Here is a 13667-nt window from a genome sequence, read left to right as displayed (position 1 = left end):
ACAACTGACTTCGCTTTTCTAGGTTTAGAGAATGACATAAGGGTTTCTGCGACCCGCCATCCCATCCAACCCCACAGGGTGACAACATGGATCCCTGTCAGATCCAATATGTCAATCAACAGCAATATTTTTTTTAAGATCCAGCATAATTATTTTGATTCACTCAGCGAAAACTGGCTGTGGACTTTAAACACAAACAGTGTCTGATTTTCGCTGTTTTTGATGCTTTATCCAATTTGTCATGACTAATTTTAGCACCTCTTTATCTACTTTCCACCATGTTGAGGTGGTGGTGACGTCCTTAACACCAGCAATTTTGTCCCCCCATTTTGCCCAAAGCAAAAGCATCAAATGCTCGCAGAACCAATAGTCCTAAATTTAATTTGATTTAAAATGCCTGCGGTGAAATTTGTGGAATATTTTAAATGCCACATGTCAAAGCTCCTTTTCTCCTTCTGTCAGACTTTACCTTATGTACATTCTTTTTGGTGTGCACACAGACTCACCCATGTCTTGGTCTGAACACATTTCGTTTCAAGTTATTATGAATGTTCAAAATAGTGTGACAAGTGAGAAATTGCGAGGGCATTGCTGTCATTTTACATCAACCTGCGTTACTTTTGCCAGCCAGCAAAGAAAATTCTTAGTTGCTTTTCTGTTTCGCTCTCTTGCACTATCTCTGATACACACACACACACACACACACACACACACACACACACACACACACACACACACACACACACACACAGCTGGCTTTCTACTGTCTGACAGACAACAAGGCACCTTATTTACTATGAATCACTTCTGTCCAATCAGAGCTCTCATTAAAATCTGGATTTATGTGATGTCATTTTCTTAGGGAAGTAGAATAACTTGAAGCACAAGCTCCCATCAGTGGGATCGTTTCCAGGGTGCTGCTCGAATTTATTCAATACTGGCAGTTGAATTACTTCTACTTCATACTACATTTCATTAGACCAGAGTGTGTTTAAGAAAGACACCAGCCCCCCACCTACTCTTGGTTTGTGTTTACACTTCCAACCATCTTGTTCTAACTCTGCAGGCTAAAATATAACCTCCAACTGTGAGAAAGAACCGCCCTAACTATTTTAAAGTCCACTTCCTTCATCTATTAAAAAAATATGCATGCAGGATAAAACAACATGCACATAGTTATTTTCTGTATTAATTCATACTGAGGTTAAACCATTTTCTTGTGCAAAAACACACACTAGGTGGAACATATCCAACCCCCTTGAGAGAATTTATTTATTTAGCAAAGCTCTTTTATTGTTGGCAGCACAGTATGCCTGCCTTGTCAAAATTAATTCCCCAAATTTCCCTTTTTAAGAAGCTGAGAGAGTTATAACATTAAAGCAGGCCACAGAAGCGCAGATCATACTTCATGTTAAATAAAGTCCTATATAATAGTGATGGAGAGACAGAGAGAGAGAAATAATATATAAAACTGTTGCCCGTGTTTGTTAAATTTCAGTATAATAGTGACCTTGCTTGATTGTGTTATTATTCAGATGGTAACTAGACCACAAAGCTCATGGTTTCTCAGAGGACCATCTGTGCCAGAGCGTTTCCTGCCACACCGTCGAGGATACTCTATTGATCTTTCAGCATCTCAGGGAGGGGGAAAACTTTGTTGCCACGGCAACTCTGGTGTAGAATGTAGGTCTTTGAATTGCATTAAGATGATGTTGAGCCGCCTGAACAGCCAAGGCCTCAATCTTAATCGGTGCTGAGAAGGTAAGAAGGAACGTGAACAGATGTATGAATGGCCGAGGAAATTAAAAGAAAAGGGCAGCTCTACCTCACATTTCTATTTCTGCTTTATTGCTTAATATTAGTGCCGGCCACCAAATCAATATGTAGATAGCAGGAGAGAGCACAAGGTGAACTAGAGTTTATGGGGTTTTTTGTGTCCAGTCATGCAGGAGCACCAAATTTCACAGAGGATTACTAAAACACATTTAATTTAAAACAACCATGTATTCACATTCTGACAATTTAACAATCTGATTAAACTAAAATCTTAATAAACAAAATTGCACATTTAGCAACACCTAAGCTTACAATGATACACATTCTATGCATGCATGCACATTTAAATATGCACATACTGTATGTACATATATGCTAGTTGTGAAAAATCAGCATCTGCCACTGAGTTTGATAACTTGAAGTGTTGTATAGTTGTGAGTAAACTTTATTTGTAAACTCCACTTCAAGTTTCTCCCTATTTACTTGTGAACATAGCAAAGTGATCATTTTCATTGAAATTTCAAGATTTGCACCCTTAAGCCACCCATGAGTGAACCTGACATTCAACATTATACTCAAGTTTTGATCTATACCAGATCCTAAAATCCACTGAATTAACACAGGTTCGAATGTTAAAAAAACCCTGCAGACCTGCAGAAAACAACCTCAATATAACATGTAATGATGAATAAGATATGAAATGTTGATCGGATTTTAGCCAGAGGCTGAAAATAAACACTGGTGAAACAGCACACCCTGTTTTTTGACTCCATATCAAAATAAAAAACTTTTATATAGAATCTGGTTGAATTCAAAACATTCTATGGGTCTAAAAAACTTAAAATAATTTCGTAACACAGCTAACTGTGTAAAATCCTAAAAAAAACATTTCTTATTTTTAAAATATTCAGTATTGTTCAATTTAGTATTCAGCTCTGCAGATACTGGCTTCTTTATCTGTATGAGTTTTATTTGGATAGGACAGAAATATCTCTATTTCCAAATAACTATTGGATGGATTGTCATGAAAATTTGTAGAGACATACATGGTTCCCACAGGATGAAACCTATGGACATTGGTGATCCCCTGGCTTTTCCTCTAACATCATCATCGGGTCCATCACTTTGGTTAATGATGAAATACCTGCAACACTAATGATGTCATCAATGTTGGTGTTAAGGACAGTGAAAAAAGTTAAATAGAGGGAGGTGCTCCTGCATCAGGAGGTAGAAAGGTGAGATACATTTTCATGTTATATTGTTTAAAAGTGTTTATATAGTTGAGTCTTTATGACCAAGTTCCAATTTGGAGTGATCCTTGTTATTGACAGCTATGCATTGTGATTCATGCCCTCTGAGGCACAGTGTGACTTGTGTATAGCTCTTACAAAGTGTGATAAGTCTTGCTATATCTGCTTGCAGAATGTAGTTTATATTCTTGGGTGTGAGGGTGGATAACAAGGGGCCATTGGGAGCTGTCCTTTAACTAACTATCCCATGGTGCCCATTCAGCGCTTGTAGGAATGGTTTATCTTGAATAAAAGATGTAAATGTTTCTGTTAAACATCTGGCTGTGTGGTGATTGTCCACTCTGATACCAGAACAAACCGGATGAACAAAAGTGTCATTAGCATAACTTTGGACGTTCCTGCATCAAAGGTTTATCATACTACTTTTCATACTTTATATAGCCGCTACTGATCCATCAAAAAAATGTTAGGATCGGTCTGATCCAGATCCTGACCAGAGATATGATTATTAAAAATTACATTTCATTAAACATAAGAGAATGCAGTCATCATATTTACATACATGCATAACTCTGCACAAGGCATGTGTCGTGAGCACATAACAACACTCAGCCACCCACACATGAACACAGGAGAATACGTGAAGAGACAAAACATCATATCTACACATTCATGGATCTGCACGTAAATACTGTATACACACAAACACACTGAACAAAGAAAGCAGTGCCCAAGAGGAAAAAACAAGGAGGAGAATAAATTAACAGTATATGCATGTTTTTCAGCTTGGTTTTCTGGCTCAGATATACTAATGGAAGTGTGTGTGTTTGTACTTTGTGCTCTGAAATATACTGATAGAAAATATGAATTTGGTCCTGGCTGCTTCTCATGAATTAAATCAAGATTAATTAAATCAAGGCCCAATGAAGGAGGATTACTTGGTGTTGTATTTTTAGATCTACATAAAGCATACAACAGTCAATTATGAGGTTTTAATATCGAAACTCTCTAAATTTAACTTCTCATCTTGAGCACTAGCATGGATGTCTTCTTATTTATCTAATAGGATACAATGGGCCCTATTTTAACAATCTAAGGCGCATGGTCTGAAGCACATGGCGCAATTGCATTTAGGGTGTGTCCAAATCCACTTTATCTATTTTAACGGCAGAAAAATAGTCGATGCACCAGGTGCATGGTTCAAAGGGGTTGTCCATAGTCTCCTAATTAATCATGGGTGTGTTTTCAGCGTAACATGCAATAAACCAATCACAGTGTCATCTCCCATTCCCTTTAAGAGCCAGGTGTGGTTGCACCTTGGCGGATTGCTATTATGACGGTGCATTTGCCAAGTTGTAAGAAGGAGCGCTTCTCTGCAGAGGCAATTGGATCATGCGCAAAGGGAAAGAGCATGATCCATAACGAGCACACTGGCCTCTGCTGCTCCTGGACCCTCCTGTGGTCAGCCACAGACCACCAGTTTAAGGTCCTGTTCATTAATTTGTTGCAAATTTATCTTCATTTGGTTTTTGAAAAGGGTTAGGATAATTACAGCTTTGGTTTCTTTAAAATCATTTTGTTCAGTCATGGAGTGACAGGTCAAATCAGCCAGGTTTTAATTGCCGAAAGTATGGAAACCTTATCACTGTGCTCTCAAAAATGTTAAAGAATATTTGTTAAATATTGTTCAAAAATTAAATCATTAATTTGAATCATGTAAAGAATCATCAACACAGTTATCAGGACTTGATCAGTTCTCCAAGGTTCTGATCTGGCTGCTGGCAGCAGCTAGAAGCTGTGCAGATTTATTTCCTTCGTTAGTTTAATCATTGTTTTAACAATTAACAATTTAATCCATCATTACTGTGATTAGTTAATTCTGATAAATATTATGGCCAAGCATTATGACATGTACATTTTAAATATATTAATATACACAATAATAATCTTTCACATTGTAATCCTTTTATTTGTTACCTTTTGCATGTTTGTGTGCTGCTGCGCATCCTGTGTGTGTAACAACTAGAGTGTATGTTGTGCAGCTGCCTGTGTAGGTGCATATTACTGTCCTGATAATGCGCCCTTGAAATAACAGTGAAACACTGCGCCATTGACTTTAGACCAGGTTTTTGTTGGTCATTAGCGCAATCGCTCTCTGCTGCCTGATAGTAATGTGCCAACAATGCACCTGACCACACCTTACTTTTAGACCAACACATCCATGGGCGCACTGATGGGTGCAAGTGCCATTGCTATTTTAACAACGTGGGCGCTGGACGGGAAAATGACAACTGCGTCAGTCTTAAAATAGCAAAGAGACTTGTGCTGTGCCGGGTGTAAGATAGGGCCCAATGTGTTAAAGTTTGTGACGCACCATCCACTAACATGAAGTGCACAAAGGGTGTTCAACAAGGGTCAGTGTTAGGTCACCTATTATTTAGCCTATATATTAATAATTTCCCTCAACAGTGTCATAATGTAGAACTGCAAATGTATGCAGATGACACTGTTGTCTACGCACATGCAAAAAGAGCTGGCTTGATCAATCATGTCTGAGTCTAAATGCAAACGAGACAAAATGTATGTTTTTCTCTAACATGATACAACCTCCTGATGCTGATATTCTCATCAAAGGTGAAAGGATTGGCATAGTCACAGATTTTAAATTTGAACTTTAAGAAACATGTTTAAAAAATGGTTAAAACCCTTAAGTACAACTCAGCAAATTTTAGACATATTAGAAATTGTCTATCTTTGGATGCAGCCAAGATATTTATGCTATGATTCTTTCCCACGTGTCTTATTGCATTACATGTTGGGCTGGTGAAACAGCCATAAGACCTCTTGAGTCCTTATACAAACAAACTCTAAAAACTCCAGACAAAAAGCCAATATATTTCCATCACTGTAGGGTACTGGAGAAATATAATTTACTGAGCTTTGAGAATTTTAGATTATTTTCAAATTTGTGCCTGGTTTATAAAATTTTAAATGGTTTGGCCCCTCCTCCACTACATGACTTTGTGTACACTCGCTCAGTAAATTCTATTAGATCCTCCAGAATATGGTCTGTACGAGATTATACCATACCATTTCGTTGCACTGCATTCGAGCAGTCAGCATTCTCTGTGAAAGCCACAACTCAGTGGAGTACCCTACCTGATGATATGAAGAGCTGCAGTATGTTTAAAACCAAATTAAAAAGTCTGCTAAAAGCTACTCAGCTCCGTAACCACTGACTCTAGGTTTTATCTCATGGTCTTCTCATGAACACAAATAATCTTGCTTTTAATTTAACAAGCATACATTAATCATTTCTAGTTGACATTGTGAGTGTAAGTGATGTGCCATTGTGTGTAGCTTTGTATTTTGTATCATGTGTCCTGTGTGTTTTTTGCTTTGTACTGTTTGTTATTGTGCTGTTATATGTTTTAATTGTGATCTGCCGAAGGGACTGCAGATGAAAATGAGCTCTAACTCTGGTACAGTACATCAACTCGTTAAATTTATGTTTAACACTGTACATGGTCCCAATAAATAAATACAATAAATGAATGTTCTCATGGTTCAAATATTTAAAATAACACTGCACACATAATATGAGCTCCACATGTAGAGGACACCAGAGCAAATAATTGCTTAAACAATCAGCTGCTCACTTATAAATGACTAAAAGTAAAAGCTCAGAGAATGTTAGAAACAATTTTAACAGGAATCAAATGAAAGCTATTTCATTGTATAGGACAAGCTTCTGCGAGGATGACGATGCATTTTCGCAATTTTAGAGACAGTCAAATCCATGAAATCAGCAGTCAATCTTCTTTTAAGAGCCAAAAAAAAACTGATTTATTTTTTACCTGCTCAGTTACACCCACATGTTTAACACTGCTGGAAATTTTAATTAGTGCATCTATGAATTCCCCAGGATATCCTCCTAATTAAATAACCAGAGAGAAGCACAGGCTTTACAAATTGTACAATTATTCAAGACAACTCAGAATATCTAATAATTCACAGGAGTGTCACAAGAGGAAAACACACGCACACCCTAGTTTCATGAAAATTTAAAAAAACAAGCTCATAGTGTCTTTCTAATAATCGTCCTCTGTGAGAATAATTGAGTTTTAACTGCCATCATTAAACTGCACAGGAATGTGCTATTGCCTGTCAGTTTATATTCACTCAGATTGAAATACGGCCCCCTTGATTTGATCTTGAGATGAGATGGGTGACTTTAAAGTGCAGCTTTCCTCTGATTATCTTTGTATGGTTTGTTGTCATGAGAATCATCCTTGGCCTTGTGAAATCTTAGTTGAGATTCAGTACAGCTGAAATCATCAATGAGTCAATCAATAAGTTGATTGACAGAAACTATTTTGGTAGTTCATTCATCGTTTTAGTGCTGCTTTTGCTACTTTTCTTTGTCTTACTGTATGTGTCTTACTGTAGGAGTTAAATATCATTTCCTGTGTCCACTGTGTGGCACTAGACAACACCCACGAATTATAGGTCTTGTTGCTGTATATCATGTGTGGACCACACCGTGTAAATTTCATGTTAATCGGATGATGTTTGTCACATAAGGCTGGCTTCCTGTTGTTAGTAAATGGCACTATGACTATGACTCAGTATTTACATGTAGATGTTTTCAGGCTTAAACTCTTATCAAGCTTGTAAAATTTGGGATGGATTTTACAAAGTCCAGTCGAGTTACAACAACTTCTTGTTTCATGGCAAAACATGCAAATTGACTGGCATGCAACGCCAAGGGCGTTCCATGAAAACTCAAAATTTGAATAACTTTCCATAGCAAAGGTCTTTAGATGACACAGACCAAATCTGAAGTTGGTTGGGTCAAATCTCTAGGAGGAGTTTGTTCAAGTACAATGCCTGTGAACGGCAAAAACTGTGCAAAATTGCACAGTAAATTCAAAATGGCTGACTTCCTGTTGGGGTTAGGGTATGGCTCCAGGAGGCTCTTTAAGTTTGGAGATGTTAAATCTACATACTAAATTTCATTCATCTACATCAAATTTAAAGGTGGGGCCTTGACTTTCGAAATTTTCGGAGCCATTTGCCACATCCATGCCCAAGACCTATAACACTTATAGTTTTTCATCACTCCTGATGCATGTGCAAAGTTTCATGAGTTTTCAATCACCTTTAGCCTCTCAAAAATGCAATTCATTTAGAAAAATAATAATTCCTTCAGATACAATAGGGCCTTTGCATCACTAGGTGCTTGTGCCCTAAAAAACAGCTGAAAGAAGCTCAAACACTCTCTACCAACTCCTGAGGGAAATATCTGGCTTCACTATGTTCACCAGCTAGTTGGTAACTTTGTCTGTCTGATGTTTGGTGCTGAGCGGGTAGCGTACAGTGGGTTTATTAGAGCTTTTTTGTTGTTGTTGTTGCTGAAAACAGCTGCCTGCTGTGGCCAAAAACACAAAACAGTGGAAGGAATTGAAACAGTAAAGTTACAGTACAGAAAACCACAGCGGTGAGCTAAAAGACACCAAAACTGAAGGGGTTGCAAAGTCAGGTGATCAGGTGAGTTCATTATTATGAGCAACCCCATACATACAGTATACATAACCTTGTGATCAACTGTTAATATGAAAATATTCATCATAACTGCTTTAATTGACAATGAAAATAATAATTAGTTGCAGCTCTAAATTGCAATACTGTTAGTTTAATTTGTCAAAGTTGAAGCTCAGTAATATTTTGAATGTGACATTGAAAACAGTCATTGATCATATACAAACATTGCTGCCCTTGCCTCAGAAAAACATCTGCTCAGAGCTGCTGCATTGTAAGGATATTTTCTGGCCATGACTTTGTCAGAAAACCGTAAACGCCAATTAGACAGAGTAGGCAGTGAACTGCTAGCTGCCCTTGTGTGACTCTTGTCAGGATGCGGGCATAATTATTGACAGCTCGAGTTCATTGGAGTCAGCTCTGTCTCCACCAGTGGAGGCCTAATACAGGGCTCCACAGCCCCGGGGACTGGTGGTCGCATCTCATCAAGGGGGGTGGGAGCAATTGTCATAAACAGGAGGAACATTTGCATATTATAATTATGTCTGCATGCAAAGAGGGTCTTCTCAATTACATCCCATTTAAAACTTTCAATGAAGAACTGAGAAGCACAAACTATTACAACTCCATAAACTTTAATTGTAACAGCTTCCCCTAAACAAGATAAAGACCATTAGGATTACAGTGGAGCTGCATAACTATAATCATGCACGTCACTTGTTGATTGAACACTTAGGTGATTGATTGTTACCTTTTATCTGCTACCTGTTCCTTTTTCATTTGAATTCCTCCTCTCACAGATACATTCAACCCTGAATAGCTGCTGCTAAAGTTGCAAATTACTGCAATGTGAGAAAATGTGTTTTAAAAAATTGAGCTTTTCATGTTTAAATAACCAAAAAATAAATAACTACTACCAAAAACAAAACAAAACAACAAAGACAGCTAAATTAGCTGGTAAATCATTATATCTGACTGTTTTCCAAGAGTGTGTCATCAAAGTTTATCTGCTTAATGATAATTATTTAATTGATAATTACTCAACCATGTCACATATAAACACGATGTTACATGGAAAGGATCGGAGGACATACTTGTGATTAATGATAGTTTCACTACTCTGACAACAGGCATATAGTCGTAGAGAAGGAAATCTCAGAAATCTGGCAAAATCCGCCTATTATTTTCTTGATTAATCAATAATTGCTACTTCCATAACATGTCAGAAAATTGTGAAAAATGTAGATCATAATTTCCCAGAGTCTAAATTGCTAATTTTGTCTGACTGACAGAAAATATCTAGTGTCCTATTATACAAGACAATAAAAAACAGAAAATATATAAATGACTAAAACAATGAATGAATTATAAAAATTGTTGAATGATCTGATTGATTAATCACCTAATTATTTACATACATCATCATTTATTAAGAAATTCCTGTACAACAGCTCCCTAAACATGTCTAGAACACTCAAATTATCAAAGGGGAAATAATCTTGATTTAATGTACATTAATGACATACAGTATGAAGGCTTTTTCATGTAAAGCAATTGCTTCTGGCTTTTTACGTCTCACAGACACAAGTACTACATTTCTACACAGAATACTGATTATATCCACTGAATTGTTCACTGAAATAGTCTCACTAATCACAAGGACCATATGATGCATAATGGAATTATTAGATATGGTGTTGTTCCAGTCAATCCACTTTATGCACAAATTGCCTCCACAATTAAGCCAAAAAAAAAAAATCAAAAAACATGGACTGCTTTCCATCTGTTAGCTGTTGTGATGAATAGAATAAACAGGAATAGCTCTGCCCTCTGATTTACAATGGCCACTTGCCTATTTTAGATTTGCTGTGAGAGGTTTGCAAAGCTCGAGAGGAACTTTGCCTTTTTCACACTTTGCACTGAAGACACTGCAGCAATTATGTTAAACATGAACTATATTGTTTTATCTTTAAAGTCAAATGGTATGGTTAAAATGCTCACATGAGACAAAATGTTATCCTAATGAATGCACTGAAATATATTTTTGCAATGTTGCCCCCAAAATACTTGATCTTTATCCAAGGGTTCCCTCTGAATTTGTTGTTTTTTGCAGTCATTTTAGAAGGTAGCATGTCCTGACATCAACAAATATCTTGACAATGCACAGTGTGGCTGTTACTCTTTTTCTCCATGTAGCAGTTACAGTGACACCCTCCTAGAGATTGCTGAAGTACAGTTGACATATTTGTCAAAAAAAAGGGAGGAAAAAAGGACAAACAAACAAGCCAAGATAAAAGCAGTTGCTTCTAGCAAACAATAAGAGGACAGACAGTGATTCTGAATGACACCCAGTTTATGGGATTTCTATTTCTAGGCTTAGTTATTTTAAAATCTAACAAGGGTCAGTGACACAAATTGGTGATGTTCAAAGTGTAGCAGCATGATTGTCTGTTCTATATGTGTTTTCTGGATGTGTTCCCATGCGGTGATAGTTCTGTTATCTCTTCATTGATGCATGTCTGCTTGTTCTCTACACTCATTATTTTGTCCACTGACTCGCTGCTTTATTGGGGCCCAAGCACTGAGTGGTGCGAAGCATGGACGTATAAAGAGAAGTGGATACAGCGTTGCGAGGCGGGGCCCCACTCATCCCTATGAAAGTTGCTCAGTGGTGCATGAAGCCAGAAAAGTTTGACTTCTTCTGCATAGCTTCCACATCTATAGGGCCCATAGAGCAAGCACACCAGCAACTCAGATACCCCCTGTGGGGGATTAATAAAGTATTTCGTATCATATCATATTTCCAACGGCCAAGCTGGCTACTTCTGGTTTAGCTCTCTGGCTGATGGGTATAAAACAATTCAATCGTACGTCTCTTCTAGACTTTCCAAATGTTATCGGACCAAATGGATCAAATGTATCCGCTGATTTATAGATGTCTCTTTCACAATGGAAGTCCATGCGAAAAAATGTTTTTGGGCCCAATAGCATCACATGATGTTGTAATTCCACGGTTTGGCAACTATGTTGAATTGGCTACAAAGCCCAGTGCTGTTCCTGGGGGCTTGGTGCGAATGCCCTATTGTAATGCATGTTCTTCCTCCCCTTCGTCTTTCTTCTTCTTCTTTACACAAACGTCAGAAGTGGTGAAAAATGATGTTTTATGGGTCTTGGGCATGGTTGTGGCAAAATTGCTCAAGAGCGCCCCCCTACAAAATTTTAAAGTTGAAACCCCCGCATTAGATTTCACCTAGATGTACCAAATTTGGTAGGCACGTGTATCATGTCTAGACTTACAAAAAAGCCTCTGGGAGCCATACCCAAAGCCCAACAGGAAGTCAGACATTTTGAATTTACTGTGCAATTTTTGCATAGTTTTTGCCATTTGCAGGCGTTGTACTTTAACGAACTCCTCCTAGAGAATTAACCAGAGCGACTTCAAATGTGGTCAGTGCCAAGTAGAGACTTATTACGCTTTTGAGTTTTAATTGACATAGTGTGCCAGTCAATTTGCATGTTTTGCTATGAAAAGTTGTTGCGACTCGACTGGACTTTGTCAAATCTGCCCCAAGTTTTACATACGTGATAGAAGTACAGGCCTGAACACATCTATATGTTAATATTGAGTCATAGTCATAGCGCCACCTACTGACAATAGGAAGTCAGCCTTATATGACAAACATGATATTCATGACGATGCATATGCATGTCAGGTGACCTCCACTTAATGTATTGCTGTATTAATGACCCACTTGTGTAGCACTGCCTATTGGCAACAGGAAGTGAAGCCTTATGTTACAAACTTCCTTTGATTTACATGAAATTTTAAGTGTGTGGTCTACATTTGATATGCAGCAACATAATGTACATTTAGTGCATGTTTTCTAGCACCACATAGTGGATACAGGAAGTGATAGTTATCTCCTACATGCAATGTCCAATATTCATGAAAAAGTATAGCCATGTCAGTAGCACTCTGGTAAATGTATTGCTGTGTGTCATCCGACCTCCAGTAGCGATACCACGTCTGCTGCTCCCTCCAACGCACATGAGGTGCAAGGGACCGTTCATCGCTGCTGAATTAAATTATTCTTGTCCTCTTGATCCTCAGCATTCCCTGCCCTCGTTGCTCTGTACCAACGAGCTGAATAGACCCTCTGAATTGGTGCCTTATGGTGCCACTTTGTGTGACAGTGATGCTGTGCAATCCACACTTGCTTTCAAATCCTCCCGCAAGGCTCCTATACTTCATTGATCCCGCTCTGTATGTACCCTACCCTTGCAAGGTATTATGTATGCCTGTTATGTGCTCCACTGCCACAGCATACTCTAGCAAAGAGCTGCTTTACACTGTGGAGTGAAAATGTATCAAACGTTTGAACTTAAAACCTCTCCTGGTTGAACAATACTCTATTCATACAACAGGACAGCCACTCACTGAGCATCATTAATGTACACAGTCTCATGTAATAAATGTGGATCACTGACCAACTTGTTCTATATTAAAGGAAACATTTCTGAAACAAATAATACAGACCATCTGTTAATCGCACATTTGAATAACAATCAAATTCCTCCCCTTAAAACTGTTACAATAATGCAAAGATTTGGAAACTCTTCAAACACTAGACCAAATACAAACACACACATACTATCACAGACCAATTGTTTTTGCGTTACCATACTAGATGCTGCCGACCTCATTAATCATTTTGTTTCTTCAGTAAATATCCAATGCATACCTTCTCATATGTGACTATAGCTTCATTTAATTAACAAAAACTATTGAGATTTATTACCAGCGGTATCCACATGAATAAATCTACTGTAAAAATCTACACAGCTCTAATTGATATAGAAGACAGTGGCTCAAATTCACTCAAGGCTGTGCTTATTAGTGTGTGTTACAACCCTCCCCACGAGCCAGAAATGACTGCATGTGATTCACACTCAGTGCACACAAATAATGGACCACACAGCTTCAATTTGACACACTTCATAGGAAAGCCTGTGCAAAGCAGGTTTAGGGAGAACTTTTTGTCAAACATATATTGTAGGTATTATATACAGTACAGCGTGTCTGAGCTTCACTAATCCCAT

General features: G+C 37.9%; 1 protein-coding gene across 1 annotated transcript in view; it reads right to left on the bottom strand.

Annotated features, from left to right (window-relative positions):
* Positions 1-13667, bottom strand: part of lrfn1 (leucine rich repeat and fibronectin type III domain containing 1) — a 121256-nt gene that overhangs the window by 6219 nt on the left and 101370 nt on the right. The gene's annotated exons all lie outside the window — the stretch shown is intronic.

Source organism: Thunnus albacares, chromosome 6, assembly GCF_914725855.1.
Source record: "Thunnus albacares chromosome 6, fThuAlb1.1, whole genome shotgun sequence".
NCBI classification, from domain to species: domain Eukaryota; kingdom Metazoa; phylum Chordata; class Actinopteri; order Scombriformes; family Scombridae; genus Thunnus; species Thunnus albacares.
This window is presented reverse-complemented; position numbering and strand designations above follow the sequence as displayed.